The following is a 27,059-nucleotide window of genomic DNA, read 5'->3' on the forward strand; positions in this document are numbered from 1 at the left end:
CTGGGAGGTCTCTTGTGGACCAGTGTCCTGAGGTTGGTTCTCCCACCTCAGAGACACAACCTTGACACCTGACTGGAGTGCCAAGAGCCTTTAATCCACAAGGCTCAAAATAAAAGGGATAAAAAATAGAAAGGAAAGAAAAGAAGGAAGGAAGGAAGGAGGATGGGAGGGAAGGAAGGCAGGAAGAAAGGAAGGGAGGGAGGAAGAAAGGAAGGGAGGAAGGAAGAAAGGAAGGAAGGGAGGAAGGAAGGGAGGAAAGAAGGAAGGAAGGAGGGAAGGAGGAAAGAAAGGAAGCAAGAAAGGAAGAAAGAAAGAGAGAAGACAAAATAAAGTAGGATAAATATAGTTATTAAAATAAAATTAATTATTAAGAAGAACAATTTCTATTAAAGAAAAAAATAAAACCAAACCAAACAAAAAAAAACCCGGGTCGGTCTAACCCTAGGACAGATGGTGAAAACAAAGCTATACAGACAAAATCTCACACAGCAGCACACACATACACACTCACAAAAAGAAAAAAGGGGAAAATAATAGTGTATCTTGCTCCCAAAGTCCTCCTCCTCAACTTGTGATATTTTGCTGTCTATTCAGGTTTTCCACAGATGCAGGGCACTTCAAGTTGACTGTGGAGCTTTAATCCTCTGCTTCTGAGGCTGCTGGGAGAGACCTCCCCTCTCTTCTGTGTTCGCACAGCTCCTGGGGTTCAGCTTTGGACTTGGCCCCGCCTCTGCGTGTAGGTCGTCTGAGGGCGTCTGCCCTTCGCTCAGACAGGACGGGGTTAAAGAAGCAGCTGATTCGGGGGCTCTGGCACAGGCCACGGGGGAGGGAGGAGCACGGATGAGGGGCGAGCCTGCGACATCAGAGGCCGTCGTGACGCTGCACTTGCCCGAGGTGCACCGTGCGTTTTCCCTGGGAAGCTGTCCCTGGATCCCGGGACCCCGGCAGTGGTGGGCTGCACACCTCCCGGGAGGGGCGGTGTGAAGAGTGACCTGTGCTCGCACACGGGCCTCTTGGTGGTGGCAGTAGCAACCCTAGCGTCCCACACCCGTCTCTGTTTTCCGTGCCGACAGCCGCAGCTCGCGCCCGTTTCTGGAACTCCTTTACACGGTGCCCGTAATCCCCTCTCCTCGCACCCCAGGAAGTGAAGAGGCAAGAAAAAGTCTCTTTCATGAAGGATTTATCTGTAGTATGCAATGCTATAGATAAATCCTTCATGAAAGAGACTTTTTCTTGAAGGGTCCATCGATGTAGCACACTTCATTGTTGTCTTATTTTAAGAAATTGCCTCAGCTACCCCAGCCTTAGCAGCCACCACCCAGATCAGTTAGCAGCCATGGACATAGAGGCAAGACCCTCCACCAGGAAAAAGATTGTGACTCACTGAAGGCTCAGATGATGGTTAGCATTTTTTAGCAATAAAATATTTTCAATTAAAAAAAAGTCTCTTGTCTCTTCAGTAGCTCCGCGCCCGTTTCTGGAGCTCCTTTAAGCGGCGCACTTAAAGCCCTCTCCTCGTGCAGCAGGAGGCAAAGAAGGAAGAAAAGGTCTCTTGCCTCTTACGCAGCTCCAGACTTCAACTGGACTCCCTCCCGGCCAGCTGTGGTGCACTAACCCCTTCAGGCTGTTTTCACTCTGCCAACTCCAGACCTTTCCCTGGGATCCCACTGAAGCCTGAGGCTCAGCTCCCAGCCCCACCCACCCCGGGGGGTGAGCAAACAAGCCTCTCAGGCTGCTGAGTGCTGACCGGCACTGATCCTCTGTGTGAATCTCTCCGCTTTGCCCTCCGCACCCTGTTGCTGCGCTCTCCTCCGCAGCTCCGAAGTTTCCCTCTCTGCCACCTGCAGTCTCCGCCCGCGAAGGGGCTTCTAGTGTGTGGAAACCTTTCCTCCTTCACGGCTCCCTCCCACTGGTGCAGGTCCCGTCCCTATTCTTTTGCCTCTGTTTATTCCTTTTTCTTTTGACCTACTCAGGTACGTGTGGAGTTTCTTGCCTTTTGGGAGGTCTCAGGTTTTCTGCCAGAGTTCGGTGCGTGTTCTATAGGAGAAATTCCACGTGTAGATGTATTTCTGATGTATCTGTGAGGAGGAAAGTGATCCCCGCGTCCTACTTTTCTGCCATGTTCTCGCTCCCCTGAAGACACTCTTCTAAATCAAAACCAGTTCTCTTAACTTGCTGTTTCCTTCTTGGGTCACATTATGAACTCTTTCCGTGGCCACAGGGCATGTGTACTTTTAATTTCAGGGACTGCTGATATTCCAGGATGTGGCCATCGATTTCTCTCAAGAGGAGTGAGAAAGCCTGGGCCATGATCAGGGAGAATTGTACAGGGATGTGATATGAGAGAAGTATAGGAACCTTCTCTCGTTGGGTGAGGATACCTTCCTTCCAGAATTCCTTATCCAACCAGAGGGATTAGAGTCCTTCATTTGCAGAATGTCTCCTGAAATCTTCTGCTTCCTACAATAGGGTTTCAGATTGCAACGTTTCAGGACAGATTGGGAGTTTGTGGGTATAATTCATCTTCTTTTAAAATTGCAGCCTCCATTTTAATATACTTTGGAACTGCTTGGGATGTGTCTATATGAACTGAGTACTATTGCTTCTGTTAGAATCCTTACAATATTTTATTGTCTTTTTATCTGTAACAATTTTCCATGGATTCTTTGGGATTAAGGTATATTAGAAGAAAGACTGCGATTCTGGGACTTTCCTGGTGATGCAGTGGTTAACAATCTGCCTGCCAAGGCAGGGGACATGGGTTCGAGCCCTGGTCCGGGAAGAGCCCACATGCCGTGGAGCAGCTAAGCCCATACGCCACAGCTACTGGGCCTGCAGGCCACAACTACTGAAGCCCACACGCCTAGAGCCAGTGCTCCACAACAAGCGCAACAAGAGAATCCACCGCAAAGAGAAACCCGTGCACCACAACAAGGAGTAGCCCCCACTCGTTGCAACTAGAGAAAGGCTGCACATAGCAACAAAGACACAACGCAGACAAAAATTAATTAATTAATTAATTAATTTTAAAAAGTACTAAATCCTTCTATACAACTTCTCTGGGAAGAACAGAGAGATGGCGTGGGAGAGTGAGAAAGACAAGTATTTAGTGCACATCTCTCATGCAGGTGCTCTGCTGGCTCAGGTAGATTTATCCCCACTTTACAAAGGAGGAATTTCAGAGTGGTTTAGTAATTTTCCCAAAGCCAAACAGCTCTTCAGTGACAGAACCAAGTTATGAACCAAGTCTGTTACCTTCAAAGCCTAAGTCGTCATCACAACAAAACTCAACTAATATCTACATTTATCCAACTACATTGCAACCTGGGGAGTTCTTGGCACAATCCTGAATAAGGGTGAGAAAGAAAGAAACAGCATTGTTCCTACAGGCAACCGAAATTTTTGGAGCAGCTGCTAGATGCCTGGCCGTTTTGGGGGTTCAGCAGTGATCAAGACAGGAAGAGTCCTGCTTTCAGGAACCATGTAGTGGGGAGGAGAGATGGGTGCAACTTGGGTGAGGGATTTCACCTTGCTGGACCTCTGTTTGCCCATCTGGAAAATGGGATGGGTGTTCCTCATTTTCTGGGATTGTCCAGCCCTCACATTCTCTGATTCCATAAGAAGCATTTCTTTTCCTGTTTCTGTAAAATTCATTCAGGCCATGAGCTGTGATGAGTGTGGTTAGCTGCTCCCCAAATCACTCTGTTCCCACCCTTTTCCTGTGATCAGGTCTTTCCCGAAACATGACTCACAATCAGTCCAGTCACAGAACCTAAGCGGCACCTAGCAGAAAACTTCCAACCCTGGCTTCTCAGGAGCTCTGCGGCCTACCTGCCAGGTAAACTTAACTCACCTGGCACAAGGTGGCCATCCCTGGTTTCACATCAACATGATCACAGGCACAAACCTCCTTGTTTTTCCATTTTGTCTTTCAGTTACTTGTTGAAACAACTGCACAAATATGCCTAAGATACAAATTCAGGCATCTTCTGGTCCCAGTGCCTACTAATAAATAATTTTTTGCCACTTGAATGATATAGAACATTTTATCATTCTGCTACCCTTACTGTTTGTCATTTTTGTTGATATTTCTATTGAACGCATCTTGCAATATTTTAGCAATGGAACATTTATTTACGTTGTTCCAGACCCAGCCTTTAGTGGTAAAGCTTTCGTTGTTATATTTCTATTGGGTTTCCTATAAAAATTATTATCCTACTTAACTGGATTAAGTCAATTCTATAAGCGTTTATCTTAGGATATTGCTGTAATTAATACCTAGAGGGCAGGTGTACAAGGTGATTGGACTTCAGAACCTCTATTAGCACAATTAAGTATAAATATTACCTATATGTAAACCAAGGTACATGCCGAGTGAGACTCTCTGGCTCTTTTTCACTGTCTGCCCCTCAAGTCTGTGACAAACGGAATATTTCTTGCCATCTCAGTAAACAAAGGACGTCACAGTCATCAGCACTTGCAGCCCTCCAATGTGAGCTGGCGGGCCCTGAGGAACTCACGATATGCAAATACAGAATACTGGCCCCAGAGAGCTGAGGTGCATATCAAATGAAGGATTTCAGTGAGCCCAGACTCTGGCATCTTCCCATACAAAGAAAAGCGCTGCATTCCTCACCTTGGGAGAGCTGGTTTTCCTTAGTTAACAATCACCTTTGGATGTTCCCCATTACCAACGCCAGTCCCTTGCCCTGTCCCCTCCCCATGGTACTTTAGCTCAGGGAGGAGGAGCACAGAGGGGCTCTGCTGGCCTGCAAGCCTCGGGAGGAGTTTTCGGCCGCAGCCGGAACCTGCACCTCCCTTGCCCAGTTTCCTCTCAGGACGCTCAGGCCGAGCCCCTCCCCACGCCACCAAGGCCCTGTGAGCCAGGCCGAGGGCAGGGGCGAGAGGAGGGACCAACGTTTCCCGCGACCAGACGCTGGGGGCAGCTCTTTCTGCACAGCAGCGGCGGGTGGCAGCGAAACCCTGCCCCACAGAAACTGGTCTTGTGCGGCAGCCCGGGCAGGGGACCAGGCCGAGAGTTCGCGCCCACTTGACCGGCCTGGCGTCCTCAAGACGGTCATGACTTCATCCGCCAGGGCCCCTTCAGAACCGGCAGCCTCAGTGAGGTCGCACTCCCTGCAGGCTCCGGGGCAGTTCCGTGACGGCGGAGGTAAGAGACCCCGAGCAGGGAGTTCCAGCTCTGCGGAAACGCGGGCTCCGTTCTGGGCGTAGGGTTGGGGTCCCTCTGACCTGAGGCCTTCCGGGAGGGAGAGGGGCGCTCCGGGCAGGAGCAACCAGGACTGCAGGGCACCATCGAGGGTCCTGGAGGTGCGGACTGGCCTGGGGTCCCGCCTAATGTGGCAGAAGTTTTGCTCATGGCCATTTTGACTGGTGTGAGCTGGTAGGTTTTTGTAATTTGGATTTGCATGTTTTTAATAATTCCTAATGTTCAGCATTTTCCATACCTTTATCTTTTTTATTCAACATAAAAGGAAAAAAGTGGGAGTACAATATACCTCTTGAAATGGTCTTCTCGGAAGCTTGTCCTCTTTGGAATTTCTTGGTCGATTTTCGACCCCAGGATGTTTTTTTGAGGGGAGGTGTCATTTACAGGCCTGCAATGATTATGAATATTTAGGGACCATTAGCACTGGGTTTAAAGCTGCTGTTGTGGGAAACGGCCACAAGGCGGCAGCATTTCTCCATTCCTAAATGTGGTTACTAGGGCAGCAGAGTCTCTCTGGAAGTCATGTTCCTAGGTTGTAAATTAGAATGGAATGTGCCAGGAGAAAAACCCCATGAGTTTATGTCTCATTCCTTCTTGTTCGTTGTTTTAATTTTTTTTTACTCGGGGTAATGATTAGAATATGGTTTGTCCTAGGTGTACACAGTCTGGTTCATTTGTACATTATATATGTCTATTCATGTACAGAACCTCTTCCCATGTAAATTATTAGAGAGTGTTCCGTAGGCCTCCCTTGCTATATGGTCGTCCTTTTTGTTATATGTATTCAATAGGTATTTGTATACGTATGGTAACCCTAATCTTAATTTATCCATTCCCCCCACCTTTCCTTTTAGATGAGCATAGTTTGTTTTCTAAGTTGGTGCGTGTCTTTCTCTGTGGAAGTGTGATCATTTGTGTCAGTTGTTAGATAACACCTATAAGTGATATCATAGGATATATGTCTTTTGCTTTCCGACTTCCCTCATATTCTGGGAGTATCTCTAGGCTCATCTATGATGCCACAAAGAACAGTGTGTCATTGTTTTCCATGTCTAATATTCCACTGATTACATGGACCACATTTTCTTTATCCTTTCACCTGTTGATGCACATTTTGGTGGATTCCATGGCTTGGCTATTGTGAATATGGCTGAAGTGCCACTGTCGCAGCCTGTGTCTTCTCGATTCTGGTCTTCTCAGGTGAGAGGCCCAACGGTGGGCCTGCTGGACCAAACGGTAGCTCAATGTTAACTTTTACATGCAGCTCCTTTCTGTTCTCACTATTGGCTCTTACCACTTTACATCTCCCCAGAAGCTAGAGGGTATACAGTTCTCGAAAACCGCCTCAGCACTTATTGTTCGTAGACTTTTAGCTGATGGTCAGTGGACTGGTGTGAGTTGAAACCATTTTGTATATTAGATTTGCAGGAGTCTAATAATTCCTAACGTTGAGACTTTATCCATTTTCCTTTTGTTAAGAAAAGAGTGGATAAAATTTACCTCTTCATACTATCTTCTTGAAAAAAATTGCCTGTTTTGAATTACTTGTCCATTCCCTAGCTCAGGATATTTGTGGAGGGCATGTATCCTTTACAGCCCTGAGTCGTTGTGAATGTTAAGTGACCATCAGCTGTGGGCTTAGAGCCCCTCTTGCTTGAAACGACCACAAGGCGGCAGCATTTCTACATTTCCCACTCTGGGTTTTTGGGCAACAAAGCCTCCCTGGAAATCATGTAAGTAGGCTGAAAATTAGAGTGGAATGCGCCAGGGCAAGTCCCCAAGAGCTTATGTGTCCTTACTTCCTGTTTGTTTTTTAAATTTAACTTTTATTTATTATCAGAGCCAATTTGATACAAATGTTGTGCTTGTTCTAGGTGTACAGAACCGGGTATAATACGTCTATGGATCCATCTATTCTTCTTTGGATCCTTTCCCATGTAGGTTATTACAGAGTGGTGAATAGACCTCACTTGGTATTCCATAGGTATTTTCTGATTATATATTTCATATGTATTAGTACATGTCTCTTAACCCCCATATCCTAATTCATAAATTCCTTACATCTTTCCATTTCATTAAACATAATTTGTTTTGTTAATCCATGCATGTCCTTCTCTTGGAAATAAGTTCATGGATATCAATTTTTAGGTAACATCTAGAAGCGGTGTCATAGGATATCTCCCCATATCCTAATGCATCCATTCCTTACACCTTTCCATTTCGTAAATAATTTTGTTTCCTTAACCCATGCGTGTCCTTCTCTTGGAAATAAGTTCATGGGTATCAATTTTTAGGTAACACCTAAAAGTGATGTCATAGGATATCTGTCTTTCTGTTTCGTTCTTCCTTCAAGTTGGCTGATGATCTTTAGGTCCTTCTATGGTGGTGCAAATGGCATTCTTTCATTCTTTTGCATGGTTGTGTACATGGACCACTTGATCTTTTCCCCCTGTTCTGTTGATGGACATTTTGGTTTCCTCGAAGTCTTGGCTATGGTAAATTCTGCTGCAGTGCAGTATTGCCAGCCTGTGTCTTTTTGATTCTGCTCTGCTTGGGGGATAGGCCCATCAAAGGGCCTACAAGATCACATGGTACCTCTATATTTATGTTTAAACGCACCTCCATTCTGTTCTCACTGCTGGCTCTTACCAGTTAACATCCCCCCAGCAGCTAGAGGGTACACAGTTCTCTGAAACTCCTTCGGCATTTTTTCTTTGTAAACTTTTTGCTGATGATCATTCTGAGGGCTGTGAGGTGAACATTTCTGTAGATTGGATTTTCATGGCTTTATTAATTCCTGATGTTGAGCATTTTTCCATGCCATTATTATTAAAATTAATTAATTTATTGATTGATTGATTTTTGGCTGTGTTGGGTCTTCGTTTCTGTGCGAGGGCTTTCTCTAGTTGTGGCAAGCGGGGGCCACTGTTCATCGTGGTGCGCGGGCCTCTCACTATCGCGACCTCTCTTGTTGCAGAGCACAGGCTCCAGACGCGCAGACTCAGTAGTTGTGGCTCATGGTCCTAGCTGCTCCGCGGCATGTGGGATCTTCCCAGACCAGGACTCGAACCCGTGTCCCCTATATTAGCAGACAAATTCTCCACCACTGTGCCACCAGGGAAGCCCTCCTTGCCATTTTTTTTATAAAAAAGAAAAAAAAAAGACAAATTGTTTGTAAAATATGCCTGCTGAAATTGTCTTCTTGAAATGTTGACGTCTTTTCAATTTTCTGATCGATTGGCGACCCCAGGATTTTTTTGAGGGCAGGTGTCATTTATAGGCCTGCAATGATTGTGAATATTAAGTGCCAAGTAGCGCAGGGTTTAATGCTGCTGTTGTGTGAAACGGCCACAAGGCGGCAGCATTTCTCCTCACCAAATCTGGCTTCCAGGGCAACATAGCCATAATGGAAGTTATGCTGTAGGTTGTAAATTAGAATGGAATGTGACAGGAAAATCCCCCATGAGTTTATGTCTCATTACTTCTTGTTTGTTTTTTAATTTTATTTTTTATCACAGCAAATTTGATTATAATGTTTTGTTGGTTCTAGGTGTGCAAGATTTGGTTCTGTAAACACACATACATATATCTATTGTTCTTCTGATCCTTTTCCCATGAAGGTTATGACACAATGCTGAGTCGTGTTCTCTTGGTATGCCGTAGGTCTTGGGTGATTATATATTTCACACGTGTTTGTATATCTCTGTTTACCCCCAATGTCGTGATGTTTCCAATCCTCACACCTTTCCATCTGGTGAACCATAAGTTTGTTTAATGAATCTGTGATTGCCTTTCTCTGTGGAAATATCTTCATTGGTACCAATTTTTAGGTAACACCTATAAGTGATATCATACCATATGTATCTTTCACTTTCTCACTTACTACCAGTTGCGTGATTACCTCTAGGTGCGGCATCTAGGGTGCTGCAAATGGCATTGTTTCATTTTTTTGCCTTGGCTAATATTCCATCTCTACTCGAACCAGTTCTTCTTTATCCACTCATGTGTTCATGATCTTTTCGCTTGCTTCCATGTCTTGGCTATTGTAATACTCCTGCAGTGGAGATCTGCCTGCCTGTGTCTTTCCAATTTGGTCTTTTTAGGTTATAGACCCTGAGGTGGGCCTGCTGGATCATAGAGTAGCTCAATGTTTACCCTTTAAAGGCACCTCCGTTGTGTTCCCATCAGGGGCTCTCACCAGGTTACGTGCCACTTCAAATTAGGGTGTGCATTGCTCCACAACCCCTTCAGCATTGATTATTTGTAGTTTCTTGCTGATGGTTATTCTGAGTGGTGTGAGCTGATACCTGTTTCTGGATGGATTTGCATATGTCTCATAATCCCATGAAATTGAGCTTTCAGGAATGTCCTTTTATTTTTCAAACTGTGAGTACAGCTTACTTCTTCAAATGGGTTTCTTGAAGTATGTGCCACATTTTGAAACTTTTTGGCCTTTACCTTCATCCAGTCATTTTGAGGGCAGGTTTCCTTTACAGCCCTGCAGTCCTTGTTCATACGAAGTGAACATTAGCACAGATTTCAAAGCTGTTGTTGCAGGTAACGGCCAGGGGGCAGCAGCATTTCTACGTCCCCCAATCTGGTACCAAGTGAAACAGACCTTCCTGCCAGTGATGTTCCTCAGTTATAAATTAGAGTGGAGTGTGCCCCGATAAACACCCCAAAAGCTTATGTCTTCTTACTTATGTTTTTTTACATCTAATTTATATTTTTATTGGAGTATTATTCCACTGTGTGTATGGACCACTTCTTCTTTGTGCATTCCTCTGTTGATGGACATGTTCGTTGCTTCTAAGTTTTGACTGTGCTAAATGTTGCTGGAGTGCATGATTGCCAGCCTGTGACTTGTGGATTCTCGTTTTCTCAGGTGATAGTCCCAGCAGTGGGTATGCTTGATTGACTGGCAGCTCAATGTTTTACCTTTTCAAAGCACCTCCATTGTGTTTTCATTAGTGACTCTTACCACGTCCCACTTAGCACTGAGGGTACTCGTTTCTCCACAGCCCCTTCAGCATTCATTGTTGGCAGAATTCTTGCTCATGGCCATTTTGACTGGTGTGAGCTGGTAGGTTTTTGTAATTTGGATTTGCATGTTTTTAATAATTCCTAATGTTCAGCATTTTCCATACCTTTATCTTTTTTATTCAACATAAAAGGAAAAAAGTGGGAGTACAATATACCTCTTGAAATGGTCTTCTCGGAAGCTTGTCCTCTTTGGAATTTCTTGGTCGATTTTCGACCCCAGGATTTTTTTTTGAGGGGAGGTGTCATTTACAGGCCTGCAATGATTATGAATATTTAGGGACCATTAGCACTGGGTTTAAAGCTGCTGTTGTGGGAAACGGCCACAAGGCGGCAGCATTTCTCCATTCCTAAATGTGGTTACTAGGGCAGCAGAGTCTCTCTGGAAGTCATGTTCCTAGGTTGTAAATTAGAATGGAATGTGCCAGGAGAAAAACCCCATGAGTTTATGTCTCATTCCTTCTTGTTCGTTGTTTTAATTTTTTTTTACTCGGGGTAATGATTAGAATATGGTTTGTCCTAGGTGTACACAGTCTGGTTCATTTGTACATTATATATGTCTATTCATGTACAGAACCTCTTCCCATGTAAATTATTAGAGAGTGTTCCGTAGGCCTCCCTTGCTATATGGTCGTCCTTTTTGTTATATGTATTCAATAGGTATTTGTATACGTATGGTAACCCTAATCTTAATTTATCCATTCCCCCCACCTTTCCTTTTAGATGAGCATAGTTTGTTTTCTAAGTTGGTGCGTGTCTTTCTCTGTGGAAGTGTGATCATTTGTGTCAGTTGTTAGATAACACCTATAAGTGATATCATAGGATATATGTCTTTTGCTTTCCGACTTCCCTCATATTCTGGGAGTATCTCTAGGCTCATCTATGATGCCACAAAGAACAGTGTGTCATTGTTTTCCATGTCTAATATTCCACTGATTACATGGACCACATTTTCTTTATCCTTTCACCTGTTGATGCACATTTTGGTGGATTCCATGGCTTGGCTATTGTGAATATGGCTGAAGTGCCACTGTCGCAGCCTGTGTCTTCTCGATTCTGGTCTTCTCAGGTGAGAGGCCCAACGGTGGGCCTGCTGGACCAAACGGTAGCTCAATGTTAACTTTTACATGCAGCTCCTTTCTGTTCTCACTATTGGCTCTTACCACTTTACATCTCCCCAGAAGCTAGAGGGTATACAGTTCTCGAAAACCGCCTCAGCACTTATTGTTCGTAGACTTTTAGCTGATGGTCAGTGGACTGGTGTGAGTTGAAACCATTTTGTATATTAGATTTGCAGGAGTCTAATAATTCCTAACGTTGAGACTTTATCCATTTTCCTTTTGTTAAGAAAAGAGTGGATAAAATTTACCTCTTCATACTATCTTCTTGAAAAAAATTGCCTGTTTTGAATTACTTGTCCATTCCCTAGCTCAGGATATTTGTGGAGGGCATGTATCCTTTACAGCCCTGAGTCGTTGTGAATGTTAAGTGACCATCAGCTGTGGGCTTAGAGCCCCTCTTGCTTGAAACGACCACAAGGCGGCAGCATTTCTACATTTCCCACTCTGGGTTTTTGGGCAACAAAGCCTCCCTGGAAATCATGTAAGTAGGCTGAAAATTAGAGTGGAATGCGCCAGGGCAAGTCCCCAAGAGCTTATGTGTCCTTACTTCCTGTTTGTTTTTTAAATTTAACTTTTATTTATTATCAGAGCCAATTTGATACAAATGTTGTGCTTGTTCTAGGTGTACAGAACCGGGTATAATACGTCTATGGATCCATCTATTCTTCTTTGGATCCTTTCCCATGTAGGTTATTACAGAGTGGTGAATAGACCTCACTTGGTATTCCATAGGTATTTTCTGATTATATATTTCATATGTATTAGTACATGTCTCTTAACCCCCATATCCTAATTCATAAATTCCTTACATCTTTCCATTTCATTAAACATAATTTGTTTTGTTAATCCATGCATGTCCTTCTCTTGGAAATAAGTTCATGGATATCAATTTTTAGGTAACATCTAGAAGCGGTGTCATAGGATATCTCCCCATATCCTAATGCATCCATTCCTTACACCTTTCCATTTCGTAAATAATTTTGTTTCCTTAACCCATGCGTGTCCTTCTCTTGGAAATAAGTTCATGGGTATCAATTTTTAGGTAACACCTAAAAGTGATGTCATAGGATATCTGTCTTTCTGTTTCGTTCTTCCTTCAAGTTGGCTGATGATCTTTAGGTCCTTCTATGGTGGTGCAAATGGCATTCTTTCATTCTTTTGCATGGTTGTGTACATGGACCACTTGATCTTTTCCCCCTGTTCTGTTGATGGACATTTTGGTTTCCTCGAAGTCTTGGCTATGGTAAATTCTGCTGCAGTGCAGTATTGCCAGCCTGTGTCTTTTTGATTCTGCTCTGCTTGGGGGATAGGCCCATCAAAGGGCCTACAAGATCACATGGTACCTCTATATTTATGTTTAAACGCACCTCCATTCTGTTCTCACTGCTGGCTCTTACCAGTTAACATCCCCCCAGCAGCTAGAGGGTACACAGTTCTCTGAAACTCCTTCGGCATTTTTTCTTTGTAAACTTTTTGCTGATGATCATTCTGAGGGCTGTGAGGTGAACATTTCTGTAGATTGGATTTTCATGGCTTTATTAATTCCTGATGTTGAGCATTTTTCCATGCCATTATTATTAAAATTAATTAATTTATTGATTGATTGATTTTTGGCTGTGTTGGGTCTTCGTTTCTGTGCGAGGGCTTTCTCTAGTTGTGGCAAGCGGGGGCCACTGTTCATCGTGGTGCGCGGGCCTCTCACTATCGCGACCTCTCTTGTTGCAGAGCACAGGCTCCAGACGCGCAGACTCAGTAGTTGTGGCTCATGGTCCTAGCTGCTCCGCGGCATGTGGGATCTTCCCAGACCAGGACTCGAACCCGTGTCCCCTATATTAGCAGACAAATTCTCCACCACTGTGCCACCAGGGAAGCCCTCCTTGCCATTTTTTTTATAAAAAAGAAAAAAAAAAGACAAATTGTTTGTAAAATATGCCTGCTGAAATTGTCTTCTTGAAATGTTGACGTCTTTTCAATTTTCTGATCGATTGGCGACCCCAGGATTTTTTTGAGGGCAGGTGTCATTTATAGGCCTGCAATGATTGTGAATATTAAGTGCCAAGTAGCGCAGGGTTTAATGCTGCTGTTGTGTGAAACGGCCACAAGGCGGCAGCATTTCTCCTCACCAAATCTGGCTTCCAGGGCAACATAGCCATAATGGAAGTTATGCTGTAGGTTGTAAATTAGAATGGAATGTGACAGGAAAATCCCCCATGAGTTTATGTCTCATTACTTCTTGTTTGTTTTTTTAATTTTATTTTTTATCACAGCAAATTTGATTATAATGTTTTGTTGGTTCTAGGTGTGCAAGATTTGGTTCTGTAAACACACATACATATATCTATTGTTCTTCTGATCCTTTTCCCATGAAGGTTATGACACAATGCTGAGTCGTGTTCTCTTGGTATGCCGTAGGTCTTGGGTGATTATATATTTCACACGTGTTTGTATATCTCTGTTTACCCCAATGTCGTGATGTTTCCAATCCTCACACCTTTCCATCTGGTGAACCATAAGTTTGTTTAATGAATCTGTGATTGCCTTTCTCTGTGGAAATATCTTCATTGGTACCAATTTTTAGGTAACACCTATAAGTGATATCATACCATATGTATCTTTCACTTTCTCACTTACTACCAGTTGCGTGATTACCTCTAGGTGCGGCATCTAGGGTGCTGCAAATGGCATTGTTTCATTTTTTTGCCTTGGCTAATATTCCATCTCTACTCGAACCAGTTCTTCTTTATCCACTCATGTGTTCATGATCTTTTCGCTTGCTTCCATGTCTTGGCTATTGTAATACTCCTGCAGTGGAGATCTGCCTGCCTGTGTCTTTCCAATTTGGTCTTTTTAGGTTATAGACCCTGAGGTGGGCCTGCTGGATCATAGAGTAGCTCAATGTTTACCCTTTAAAGGCACCTCCGTTGTGTTCCCATCAGGGGCTCTCACCAGGTTACGTGCCACTTCAAATTAGGGTGTGCATTGCTCCACAACCCCTTCAGCATTGATTATTTGTAGTTTCTTGCTGATGGTTATTCTGAGTGGTGTGAGCTGATACCTGTTTCTGGATGGATTTGCATATGTCTCATAATCCCATGAAATTGAGCTTTCAGGAATGTCCTTTTATTTTTCAAACTGTGAGTACAGCTTACTTCTTCAAATGGGTTTCTTGAAGTATGTGCCACATTTTGAAACTTTTTGGCCTTTACCTTCATCCAGTCATTTTGAGGGCAGGTTTCCTTTACAGCCCTGCAGTCCTTGTTCATACGAAGTGAACATTAGCACAGATTTCAAAGCTGTTGTTGCAGGTAACGGCCAGGGGGCAGCAGCATTTCTACGTCCCCCAATCTGGTACCAAGTGAAACAGACCTTCCTGCCAGTGATGTTCCTCAGTTATAAATTAGAGTGGAGTGTGCCCCGATAAACACCCCAAAAGCTTATGTCTTCTTACTTATGTTTTTTTACATCTAATTTATATTTTTATTGGAGTATTATTCCACTGTGTGTATGGACCACTTCTTCTTTGTGCATTCCTCTGTTGATGGACATGTTCGTTGCTTCTAAGTTTTGACTGTGCTAAATGTTGCTGGAGTGCATGATTGCCAGCCTGTGACTTGTGGATTCTCGTTTTCTCAGGTGATAGTCCCAGCAGTGGGTATGCTTGATTGACTGGCAGCTCAATGTTTTACCTTTTCAAAGCACCTCCATTGTGTTTTCATTAGTGACTCTTACCACGTCCCACTTAGCACTGAGGGTACTCGTTTCTCCACAGCCCCTTCAGCATTCATTGTTGGCAGAATTCTTGCTCATGGCCATTTTGACTGGTGTGAGCTGGTAGGTTTTTGTAATTTGGATTTGCATGTTTTTAATAATTCCTAATGTTCAGCATTTTCCATACCTTTATCTTTTTTATTCAACATAAAAGGAAAAAAGTGGGAGTACAATATACCTCTTGAAATGGTCTTCTCGGAAGCTTGTCCTCTTTGGAATTTCTTGGTCGATTTTCGACCCCAGGATGTTTTTTTGAGGGGAGGTGTCATTTACAGGCCTGCAATGATTATGAATATTTAGGGACCATTAGCACTGGGTTTAAAGCTGCTGTTGTGGGAAACGGCCACAAGGCGGCAGCATTTCTCCATTCCTAAATGTGGTTACTAGGGCAGCAGAGTCTCTCTGGAAGTCATGTTCCTAGGTTGTAAATTAGAATGGAATGTGCCAGGAGAAAAACCCCATGAGTTTATGTCTCATTCCTTCTTGTTCGTTGTTTTAATTTTTTTTTACTCGGGGTAATGATTAGAATATGGTTTGTCCTAGGTGTACACAGTCTGGTTCATTTGTACATTATATATGTCTATTCATGTACAGAACCTCTTCCCATGTAAATTATTAGAGAGTGTTCCGTAGGCCTCCCTTGCTATATGGTCGTCCTTTTTGTTATATGTATTCAATAGGTATTTGTATACGTATGGTAACCCTAATCTTAATTTATCCATTCCCCCCACCTTTCCTTTTAGATGAGCATAGTTTGTTTTCTAAGTTGGTGCGTGTCTTTCTCTGTGGAAGTGTGATCATTTGTGTCAGTTGTTAGATAACACCTATAAGTGATATCATAGGATATATGTCTTTTGCTTTCCGACTTCCCTCATATTCTGGGAGTATCTCTAGGCTCATCTATGATGCCACAAAGAACAGTGTGTCATTGTTTTCCATGTCTAATATTCCACTGATTACATGGACCACATTTTCTTTATCCTTTCACCTGTTGATGCACATTTTGGTGGATTCCATGGCTTGGCTATTGTGAATATGGCTGAAGTGCCACTGTCGCAGCCTGTGTCTTCTCGATTCTGGTCTTCTCAGGTGAGAGGCCCAACGGTGGGCCTGCTGGACCAAACGGTAGCTCAATGTTAACTTTTACATGCAGCTCCTTTCTGTTCTCACTATTGGCTCTTACCACTTTACATCTCCCCAGAAGCTAGAGGGTATACAGTTCTCGAAAACCGCCTCAGCACTTATTGTTCGTAGACTTTTAGCTGATGGTCAGTGGACTGGTGTGAGTTGAAACCATTTTGTATATTAGATTTGCAGGAGTCTAATAATTCCTAACGTTGAGACTTTATCCATTTTCCTTTTGTTAAGAAAAGAGTGGATAAAATTTACCTCTTCATACTATCTTCTTGAAAAAAATTGCCTGTTTTGAATTACTTGTCCATTCCCTAGCTCAGGATATTTGTGGAGGGCATGTATCCTTTACAGCCCTGAGTCGTTGTGAATGTTAAGTGACCATCAGCTGTGGGCTTAGAGCCCCTCTTGCTTGAAACGACCACAAGGCGGCAGCATTTCTACATTTCCCACTCTGGGTTTTTGGGCAACAAAGCCTCCCTGGAAATCATGTAAGTAGGCTGAAAATTAGAGTGGAATGCGCCAGGGCAAGTCCCCAAGAGCTTATGTGTCCTTACTTCCTGTTTGTTTTTTAAATTTAACTTTTATTTATTATCAGAGCCAATTTGATACAAATGTTGTGCTTGTTCTAGGTGTACAGAACCGGGTATAATACGTCTATGGATCCATCTATTCTTCTTTGGATCCTTTCCCATGTAGGTTATTACAGAGTGGTGAATAGACCTCACTTGGTATTCCATAGGTATTTTCTGATTATATATTTCATATGTATTAGTACATGTCTCTTAACCCCCATATCCTAATTCATAAATTCCTTACATCTTTCCATTTCATTAAACATAATTTGTTTTGTTAATCCATGCATGTCCTTCTCTTGGAAATAAGTTCATGGATATCAATTTTTAGGTAACATCTAGAAGCGGTGTCATAGGATATCTCCCCATATCCTAATGCATCCATTCCTTACACCTTTCCATTTCGTAAATAATTTTGTTTCCTTAACCCATGCGTGTCCTTCTCTTGGAAATAAGTTCATGGGTATCAATTTTTAGGTAACACCTAAAAGTGATGTCATAGGATATCTGTCTTTCTGTTTCGTTCTTCCTTCAAGTTGGCTGATGATCTTTAGGTCCTTCTATGGTGGTGCAAATGGCATTCTTTCATTCTTTTGCATGGTTGTGTACATGGACCACTTGATCTTTTCCCCCTGTTCTGTTGATGGACATTTTGGTTTCCTCGAAGTCTTGGCTATGGTAAATTCTGCTGCAGTGCAGTATTGCCAGCCTGTGTCTTTTTGATTCTGCTCTGCTTGGGGGATAGGCCCATCAAAGGGCCTACAAGATCACATGGTACCTCTATATTTATGTTTAAACGCACCTCCATTCTGTTCTCACTGCTGGCTCTTACCAGTTAACATCCCCCCAGCAGCTAGAGGGTACACAGTTCTCTGAAACTCCTTCGGCATTTTTTCTTTGTAAACTTTTTGCTGATGATCATTCTGAGGGCTGTGAGGTGAACATTTCTGTAGATTGGATTTTCATGGCTTTATTAATTCCTGATGTTGAGCATTTTTCCATGCCATTATTATTAAAATTAATTAATTTATTGATTGATTGATTTTTGGCTGTGTTGGGTCTTCGTTTCTGTGCGAGGGCTTTCTCTAGTTGTGGCAAGCGGGGGCCACTGTTCATCGTGGTGCGCGGGCCTCTCACTATCGCGACCTCTCTTGTTGCAGAGCACAGGCTCCAGACGCGCAGACTCAGTAGTTGTGGCTCATGGTCCTAGCTGCTCCGCGGCATGTGGGATCTTCCCAGACCAGGACTCGAACCCGTGTCCCCTATATTAGCAGACAAATTCTCCACCACTGTGCCACCAGGGAAGCCCTCCTTGCCATTTTTTTTATAAAAAAGAAAAAAAAAAGACAAATTGTTTGTAAAATATGCCTGCTGAAATTGTCTTCTTGAAATGTTGACGTCTTTTCAATTTTCTGATCGATTGGCGACCCCAGGATTTTTTTGAGGGCAGGTGTCATTTATAGGCCTGCAATGATTGTGAATATTAAGTGCCAAGTAGCGCAGGGTTTAATGCTGCTGTTGTGTGAAACGGCCACAAGGCGGCAGCATTTCTCCTCACCAAATCTGGCTTCCAGGGCAACATAGCCATAATGGAAGTTATGCTGTAGGTTGTAAATTAGAATGGAATGTGACAGGAAAATCCCCCATGAGTTTATGTCTCATTACTTCTTGTTTGTTTTTTTAATTTTATTTTTTATCACAGCAAATTTGATTATAATGTTTTGTTGGTTCTAGGTGTGCAAGATTTGGTTCTGTAAACACACATACATATATCTATTGTTCTTCTGATCCTTTTCCCATGAAGGTTATGACACAATGCTGAGTCGTGTTCTCTTGGTATGCCGTAGGTCTTGGGTGATTATATATTTCACACGTGTTTGTATATCTCTGTTTACCCCAATGTCGTGATGTTTCCAATCCTCACACCTTTCCATCTGGTGAACCATAAGTTTGTTTAATGAATCTGTGATTGCCTTTCTCTGTGGAAATATCTTCATTGGTACCAATTTTTAGGTAACACCTATAAGTGATATCATACCATATGTATCTTTCACTTTCTCACTTACTACCAGTTGCGTGATTACCTCTAGGTGCGGCATCTAGGGTGCTGCAAATGGCATTGTTTCATTTTTTTGCCTTGGCTAATATTCCATCTCTACTCGAACCAGTTCTTCTTTATCCACTCATGTGTTCATGATCTTTTCGCTTGCTTCCATGTCTTGGCTATTGTAATACTCCTGCAGTGGAGATCTGCCTGCCTGTGTCTTTCCAATTTGGTCTTTTTAGGTTATAGACCCTGAGGTGGGCCTGCTGGATCATAGAGTAGCTCAATGTTTACCCTTTAAAGGCACCTCCGTTGTGTTCCCATCAGGGGCTCTCACCAGGTTACGTGCCACTTCAAATTAGGGTGTGCATTGCTCCACAACCCCTTCAGCATTGATTATTTGTAGTTTCTTGCTGATGGTTATTCTGAGTGGTGTGAGCTGATACCTGTTTCTGGATGGATTTGCATATGTCTCATAATCCCATGAAATTGAGCTTTCAGGAATGTCCTTTTATTTTTCAAACTGTGAGTACAGCTTACTTCTTCAAATGGGTTTCTTGAAGTATGTGCCACATTTTGAAACTTTTTGGCCTTTACCTTCATCCAGTCATTTTGAGGGCAGGTTTCCTTTACAGCCCTGCAGTCCTTGTTCATACGAAGTGAACATTAGCACAGATTTCAAAGCTGTTGTTGCAGGTAACGGCCAGGGGGCAGCAGCATTTCTACGTCCCCCAATCTGGTACCAAGTGAAAGAGACCTTCCTGCCAGTGATGTTCCTCAGTTATAAATTAGAGTGGAGTGTGCCCCGATAAACACCCCAAAAGCTTATGTCTTCTTACTTATGTTTTTTTACATCTAATTTATATTTTTATTGGAGTATTATTCCACTGTGTGTATGGACCACTTCTTCTTTGTGCATTCCTCTGTTGATGGACATGTTCGTTGCTTCTAAGTTTTGACTGTGCTAAATGTTGCTGGAGTGCATGATTGCCAGCCTGTGACTTGTGGATTCTCGTTTTCTCAGGTGATAGTCCCAGCAGTGGGTATGCTTGATTGACTGGCAGCTCAATGTTTTACCTTTTCAAAGCACCTCCATTGTGTTTTCATTAGTGACTCTTACCACGTCCCACTTAGCACTGAGGGTACTCGTTTCTCCACAGCCCCTTCAGCATTCATTGTTGGCAGAATTCTTGCTCATGGCCATTTTGACTGGTGTGAGCTGGTAGGTTTTTGTAATTTGGATTTGCATGTTTTTAATAATTCCTAATGTTCAGCATTTTCCATACCTTTATCTTTTTTATTCAACATAAAAGGAAAAAAGTGGGAGTACAATATACCTCTTGAAATGGTCTTCTCGGAAGCTTGTCCTCTTTGGAATTTCTTGGTCGATTTTCGACCCCAGGATGTTTTTTTGAGGGGAGGTGTCATTTACAGGCCTGCAATGATTATGAATATTTAGGGACCATTAGCACTGGGTTTAAAGCTGCTGTTGTGGGAAACGGCCACAAGGCGGCAGCATTTCTCCATTCCTAAATGTGGTTACTAGGGCAGCAGAGTCTCTCTGGAAGTCATGTTCCTAGGTTGTAAATTAGAATGGAATGTGCCAGGAGAAAAACCCCATGAGTTTATGTCTCATTCCTTCTTGTTCGTTGTTTTAATTTTTTTTTACTCGGGGTAATGATTAGAATATGGTTTGTCCTAGGTGTACACAGTCTGGTTCATTTGTACATTATATATGTCTATTCATGTACAGAACCTCTTCCCATGTAAATTATTAGAGAGTGTTCCGTAGGCCTCCCTTGCTATATGGTCGTCCTTTTTGTTATATGTATTCAATAGGTATTTGTATACGTATGGTAACCCTAATCTTAATTTATCCATTCCCCCCACCTTTCCTTTTAGATGAGCATAGTTTGTTTTCTAAGTTGGTGCGTGTCTTTCTCTGTGGAAGTGTGATCATTTGTGTCAGTTGTTAGATAACACCTATAAGTGATATCATAGGATATATGTCTTTTGCTTTCCGACTTCCCTCATATTCTGGGAGTATCTCTAGGCTCATCTATGATGCCACAAAGAACAGTGTGTCATTGTTTTCCATGTCTAATATTCCACTGATTACATGGACCACATTTTCTTTATCCTTTCACCTGTTGATGCACATTTTGGTGGATTCCATGGCTTGGCTATTGTGAATATGGCTGAAGTGCCACTGTCGCAGCCTGTGTCTTCTCGATTCTGGTCTTCTCAGGTGAGAGGCCCAACGGTGGGCCTGCTGGACCAAACGGTAGCTCAATGTTAACTTTTACATGCAGCTCCTTTCTGTTCTCACTATTGGCTCTTACCACTTTACATCTCCCCAGAAGCTAGAGGGTATACAGTTCTCGAAAACCGCCTCAGCACTTATTGTTCGTAGACTTTTAGCTGATGGTCAGTGGACTGGTGTGAGTTGAAACCATTTTGTATATTAGATTTGCAGGAGTCTAATAATTCCTAACGTTGAGACTTTATCCATTTTCCTTTTGTTAAGAAAAGAGTGGATAAAATTTACCTCTTCATACTATCTTCTTGAAAAAAATTGCCTGTTTTGAATTACTTGTCCATTCCCTAGCTCAGGATATTTGTGGAGGGCATGTATCCTTTACAGCCCTGAGTCGTTGTGAATGTTAAGTGACCATCAGCTGTGGGCTTAGAGCCCCTCTTGCTTGAAACGACCACAAGGCGGCAGCATTTCTACATTTCCCACTCTGGGTTTTTGGGCAACAAAGCCTCCCTGGAAATCATGTAAGTAGGCTGAAAATTAGAGTGGAATGCGCCAGGGCAAGTCCCCAAGAGCTTATGTGTCCTTACTTCCTGTTTGTTTTTTAAATTTAACTTTTATTTATTATCAGAGCCAATTTGATACAAATGTTGTGCTTGTTCTAGGTGTACAGAACCGGGTATAATACGTCTATGGATCCATCTATTCTTCTTTGGATCCTTTCCCATGTAGGTTATTACAGAGTGGTGAATAGACCTCACTTGGTATTCCATAGGTATTTTCTGATTATATATTTCATATGTATTAGTACATGTCTCTTAACCCCCATATCCTAATTCATAAATTCCTTACATCTTTCCATTTCATTAAACATAATTTGTTTTGTTAATCCATGCATGTCCTTCTCTTGGAAATAAGTTCATGGATATCAATTTTTAGGTAACATCTAGAAGCGGTGTCATAGGATATCTCCCCATATCCTAATGCATCCATTCCTTACACCTTTCCATTTCGTAAATAATTTTGTTTCCTTAACCCATGCGTGTCCTTCTCTTGGAAATAAGTTCATGGGTATCAATTTTTAGGTAACACCTAAAAGTGATGTCATAGGATATCTGTCTTTCTGTTTCGTTCTTCCTTCAAGTTGGCTGATGATCTTTAGGTCCTTCTATGGTGGTGCAAATGGCATTCTTTCATTCTTTTGCATGGTTGTGTACATGGACCACTTGATCTTTTCCCCCTGTTCTGTTGATGGACATTTTGGTTTCCTCGAAGTCTTGGCTATGGTAAATTCTGCTGCAGTGCAGTATTGCCAGCCTGTGTCTTTTTGATTCTGCTCTGCTTGGGGGATAGGCCCATCAAAGGGCCTACAAGATCACATGGTACCTCTATATTTATGTTTAAACGCACCTCCATTCTGTTCTCACTGCTGGCTCTTACCAGTTAACATCCCCCCAGCAGCTAGAGGGTACACAGTTCTCTGAAACTCCTTCGGCATTTTTTCTTTGTAAACTTTTTGCTGATGATCATTCTGAGGGCTGTGAGGTGAACATTTCTGTAGATTGGATTTTCATGGCTTTATTAATTCCTGATGTTGAGCATTTTTCCATGCCATTATTATTAAAATTAATTAATTTATTGATTGATTGATTTTTGGCTGTGTTGGGTCTTCGTTTCTGTGCGAGGGCTTTCTCTAGTTGTGGCAAGCGGGGGCCACTGTTCATCGTGGTGCGCGGGCCTCTCACTATCGCGACCTCTCTTGTTGCAGAGCACAGGCTCCAGACGCGCAGACTCAGTAGTTGTGGCTCATGGTCCTAGCTGCTCCGCGGCATGTGGGATCTTCCCAGACCAGGACTCGAACCCGTGTCCCCTATATTAGCAGACAAATTCTCCACCACTGTGCCACCAGGGAAGCCCTCCTTGCCATTTTTTTTATAAAAAAGAAAAAAAAAAGACAAATTGTTTGTAAAATATGCCTGCTGAAATTGTCTTCTTGAAATGTTGACGTCTTTTCAATTTTCTGATCGATTGGCGACCCCAGGATTTTTTTGAGGGCAGGTGTCATTTATAGGCCTGCAATGATTGTGAATATTAAGTGCCAAGTAGCGCAGGGTTTAATGCTGCTGTTGTGTGAAACGGCCACAAGGCGGCAGCATTTCTCCTCACCAAATCTGGCTTCCAGGGCAACATAGCCATAATGGAAGTTATGCTGTAGGTTGTAAATTAGAATGGAATGTGACAGGAAAATCCCCCATGAGTTTATGTCTCATTACTTCTTGTTTGTTTTTTTAATTTTATTTTTTATCACAGCAAATTTGATTATAATGTTTTGTTGGTTCTAGGTGTGCAAGATTTGGTTCTGTAAACACACATACATATATCTATTGTTCTTCTGATCCTTTTCCCATGAAGGTTATGACACAATGCTGAGTCGTGTTCTCTTGGTATGCCGTAGGTCTTGGGTGATTATATATTTCACACGTGTTTGTATATCTCTGTTTACCCCAATGTCGTGATGTTTCCAATCCTCACACCTTTCCATCTGGTGAACCATAAGTTTGTTTAATGAATCTGTGATTGCCTTTCTCTGTGGAAATATCTTCATTGGTACCAATTTTTAGGTAACACCTATAAGTGATATCATACCATATGTATCTTTCACTTTCTCACTTACTACCAGTTGCGTGATTACCTCTAGGTGCGGCATCTAGGGTGCTGCAAATGGCATTGTTTCATTTTTTTGCCTTGGCTAATATTCCATCTCTACTCGAACCAGTTCTTCTTTATCCACTCATGTGTTCATGATCTTTTCGCTTGCTTCCATGTCTTGGCTATTGTAATACTCCTGCAGTGGAGATCTGCCTGCCTGTGTCTTTCCAATTTGGTCTTTTTAGGTTATAGACCCTGAGGTGGGCCTGCTGGATCATAGAGTAGCTCAATGTTTACCCTTTAAAGGCACCTCCGTTGTGTTCCCATCAGGGGCTCTCACCAGGTTACGTGCCACTTCAAATTAGGGTGTGCATTGCTCCACAACCCCTTCAGCATTGATTATTTGTAGTTTCTTGCTGATGGTTATTCTGAGTGGTGTGAGCTGATACCTGTTTCTGGATGGATTTGCATATGTCTCATAATCCCATGAAATTGAGCTTTCAGGAATGTCCTTTTATTTTTCAAACTGTGAGTACAGCTTACTTCTTCAAATGGGTTTCTTGAAGTATGTGCCACATTTTGAAACTTTTTGGCCTTTACCTTCATCCAGTCATTTTGAGGGCAGGTTTCCTTTACAGCCCTGCAGTCCTTGTTCATACGAAGTGAACATTAGCACAGATTTCAAAGCTGTTGTTGCAGGTAACGGCCAGGGGGCAGCAGCATTTCTACGTCCCCCAATCTGGTACCAAGTGAAACAGACCTTCCTGCCAGTGATGTTCCTCAGTTATAAATTAGAGTGGAGTGTGCCCCGATAAACACCCCAAAAGCTTATGTCTTCTTACTTATGTTTTTTTACATCTAATTTATATTTTTATTGGAGTATTATTCCACTGTGTGTATGGACCACTTCTTCTTTGTGCATTCCTCTGTTGATGGACATGTTCGTTGCTTCTAAGTTTTGACTGTGCTAAATGTTGCTGGAGTGCATGATTGCCAGCCTGTGACTTGTGGATTCTCGTTTTCTCAGGTGATAGTCCCAGCAGTGGGTATGCTTGATTGACTGGCAGCTCAATGTTTTACCTTTTCAAAGCACCTCCATTGTGTTTTCATTAGTGACTCTTACCACGTCCCACTTAGCACTGAGGGTACTCGTTTCTCCACAGCCCCTTCAGCATTCATTGTTGGCAGAATTCTTGCTCATGGCCATTTTGACTGGTGTGAGCTGGTAGGTTTTTGTAATTTGGATTTGCATGTTTTTAATAATTCCTAATGTTCAGCATTTTCCATACCTTTATCTTTTTTATTCAACATAAAAGGAAAAAAGTGGGAGTACAATATACCTCTTGAAATGGTCTTCTCGGAAGCTTGTCCTCTTTGGAATTTCTTGGTCGATTTTCGACCCCAGGATGTTTTTTTGAGGGGAGGTGTCATTTACAGGCCTGCAATGATTATGAATATTTAGGGACCATTAGCACTGGGTTTAAAGCTGCTGTTGTGGGAAACGGCCACAAGGCGGCAGCATTTCTCCATTCCTAAATGTGGTTACTAGGGCAGCAGAGTCTCTCTGGAAGTCATGTTCCTAGGTTGTAAATTAGAATGGAATGTGCCAGGAGAAAAACCCCATGAGTTTATGTCTCATTCCTTCTTGTTCGTTGTTTTAATTTTTTTTTACTCGGGGTAATGATTAGAATATGGTTTGTCCTAGGTGTACACAGTCTGGTTCATTTGTACATTATATATGTCTATTCATGTACAGAACCTCTTCCCATGTAAATTATTAGAGAGTGTTCCGTAGGCCTCCCTTGCTATATGGTCGTCCTTTTTGTTATATGTATTCAATAGGTATTTGTATACGTATGGTAACCCTAATCTTAATTTATCCATTCCCCCCACCTTTCCTTTTAGATGAGCATAGTTTGTTTTCTAAGTTGGTGCGTGTCTTTCTCTGTGGAAGTGTGATCATTTGTGTCAGTTGTTAGATAACACCTATAAGTGATATCATAGGATATATGTCTTTTGCTTTCCGACTTCCCTCATATTCTGGGAGTATCTCTAGGCTCATCTATGATGCCACAAAGAACAGTGTGTCATTGTTTTCCATGTCTAATATTCCACTGATTACATGGACCACATTTTCTTTATCCTTTCACCTGTTGATGCACATTTTGGTGGATTCCATGGCTTGGCTATTGTGAATATGGCTGAAGTGCCACTGTCGCAGCCTGTGTCTTCTCGATTCTGGTCTTCTCAGGTGAGAGGCCCAACGGTGGGCCTGCTGGACCAAACGGTAGCTCAATGTTAACTTTTACATGCAGCTCCTTTCTGTTCTCACTATTGGCTCTTACCACTTTACATCTCCCCAGAAGCTAGAGGGTATACAGTTCTCGAAAACCGCCTCAGCACTTATTGTTCGTAGACTTTTAGCTGATGGTCAGTGGACTGGTGTGAGTTGAAACCATTTTGTATATTAGATTTGCAGGAGTCTAATAATTCCTAACGTTGAGACTTTATCCATTTTCCTTTTGTTAAGAAAAGAGTGGATAAAATTTACCTCTTCATACTATCTTCTTGAAAAAAATTGCCTGTTTTGAATTACTTGTCCATTCCCTAGCTCAGGATATTTGTGGAGGGCATGTATCCTTTACAGCCCTGAGTCGTTGTGAATGTTAAGTGACCATCAGCTGTGGGCTTAGAGCCCCTCTTGCTTGAAACGACCACAAGGCGGCAGCATTTCTACATTTCCCACTCTGGGTTTTTGGGCAACAAAGCCTCCCTGGAAATCATGTAAGTAGGCTGAAAATTAGAGTGGAATGCGCCAGGGCAAGTCCCCAAGAGCTTATGTGTCCTTACTTCCTGTTTGTTTTTTAAATTTAACTTTTATTTATTATCAGAGCCAATTTGATACAAATGTTGTGCTTGTTCTAGGTGTACAGAACCGGGTATAATACGTCTATGGATCCATCTATTCTTCTTTGGATCCTTTCCCATGTAGGTTATTACAGAGTGGTGAATAGACCTCACTTGGTATTCCATAGGTATTTTCTGATTATATATTTCATATGTATTAGTACATGTCTCTTAACCCCCATATCCTAATTCATAAATTCCTTACATCTTTCCATTTCATTAAACATAATTTGTTTTGTTAATCCATGCATGTCCTTCTCTTGGAAATAAGTTCATGGATATCAATTTTTAGGTAACATCTAGAAGCGGTGTCATAGGATATCTCCCCATATCCTAATGC

This window comes from Kogia breviceps, chromosome 11 (genome assembly GCF_026419965.1).
Source record: "Kogia breviceps isolate mKogBre1 chromosome 11, mKogBre1 haplotype 1, whole genome shotgun sequence".
Classification (NCBI taxonomy): Eukaryota; Metazoa; Chordata; class Mammalia; order Artiodactyla; family Physeteridae; genus Kogia; species Kogia breviceps.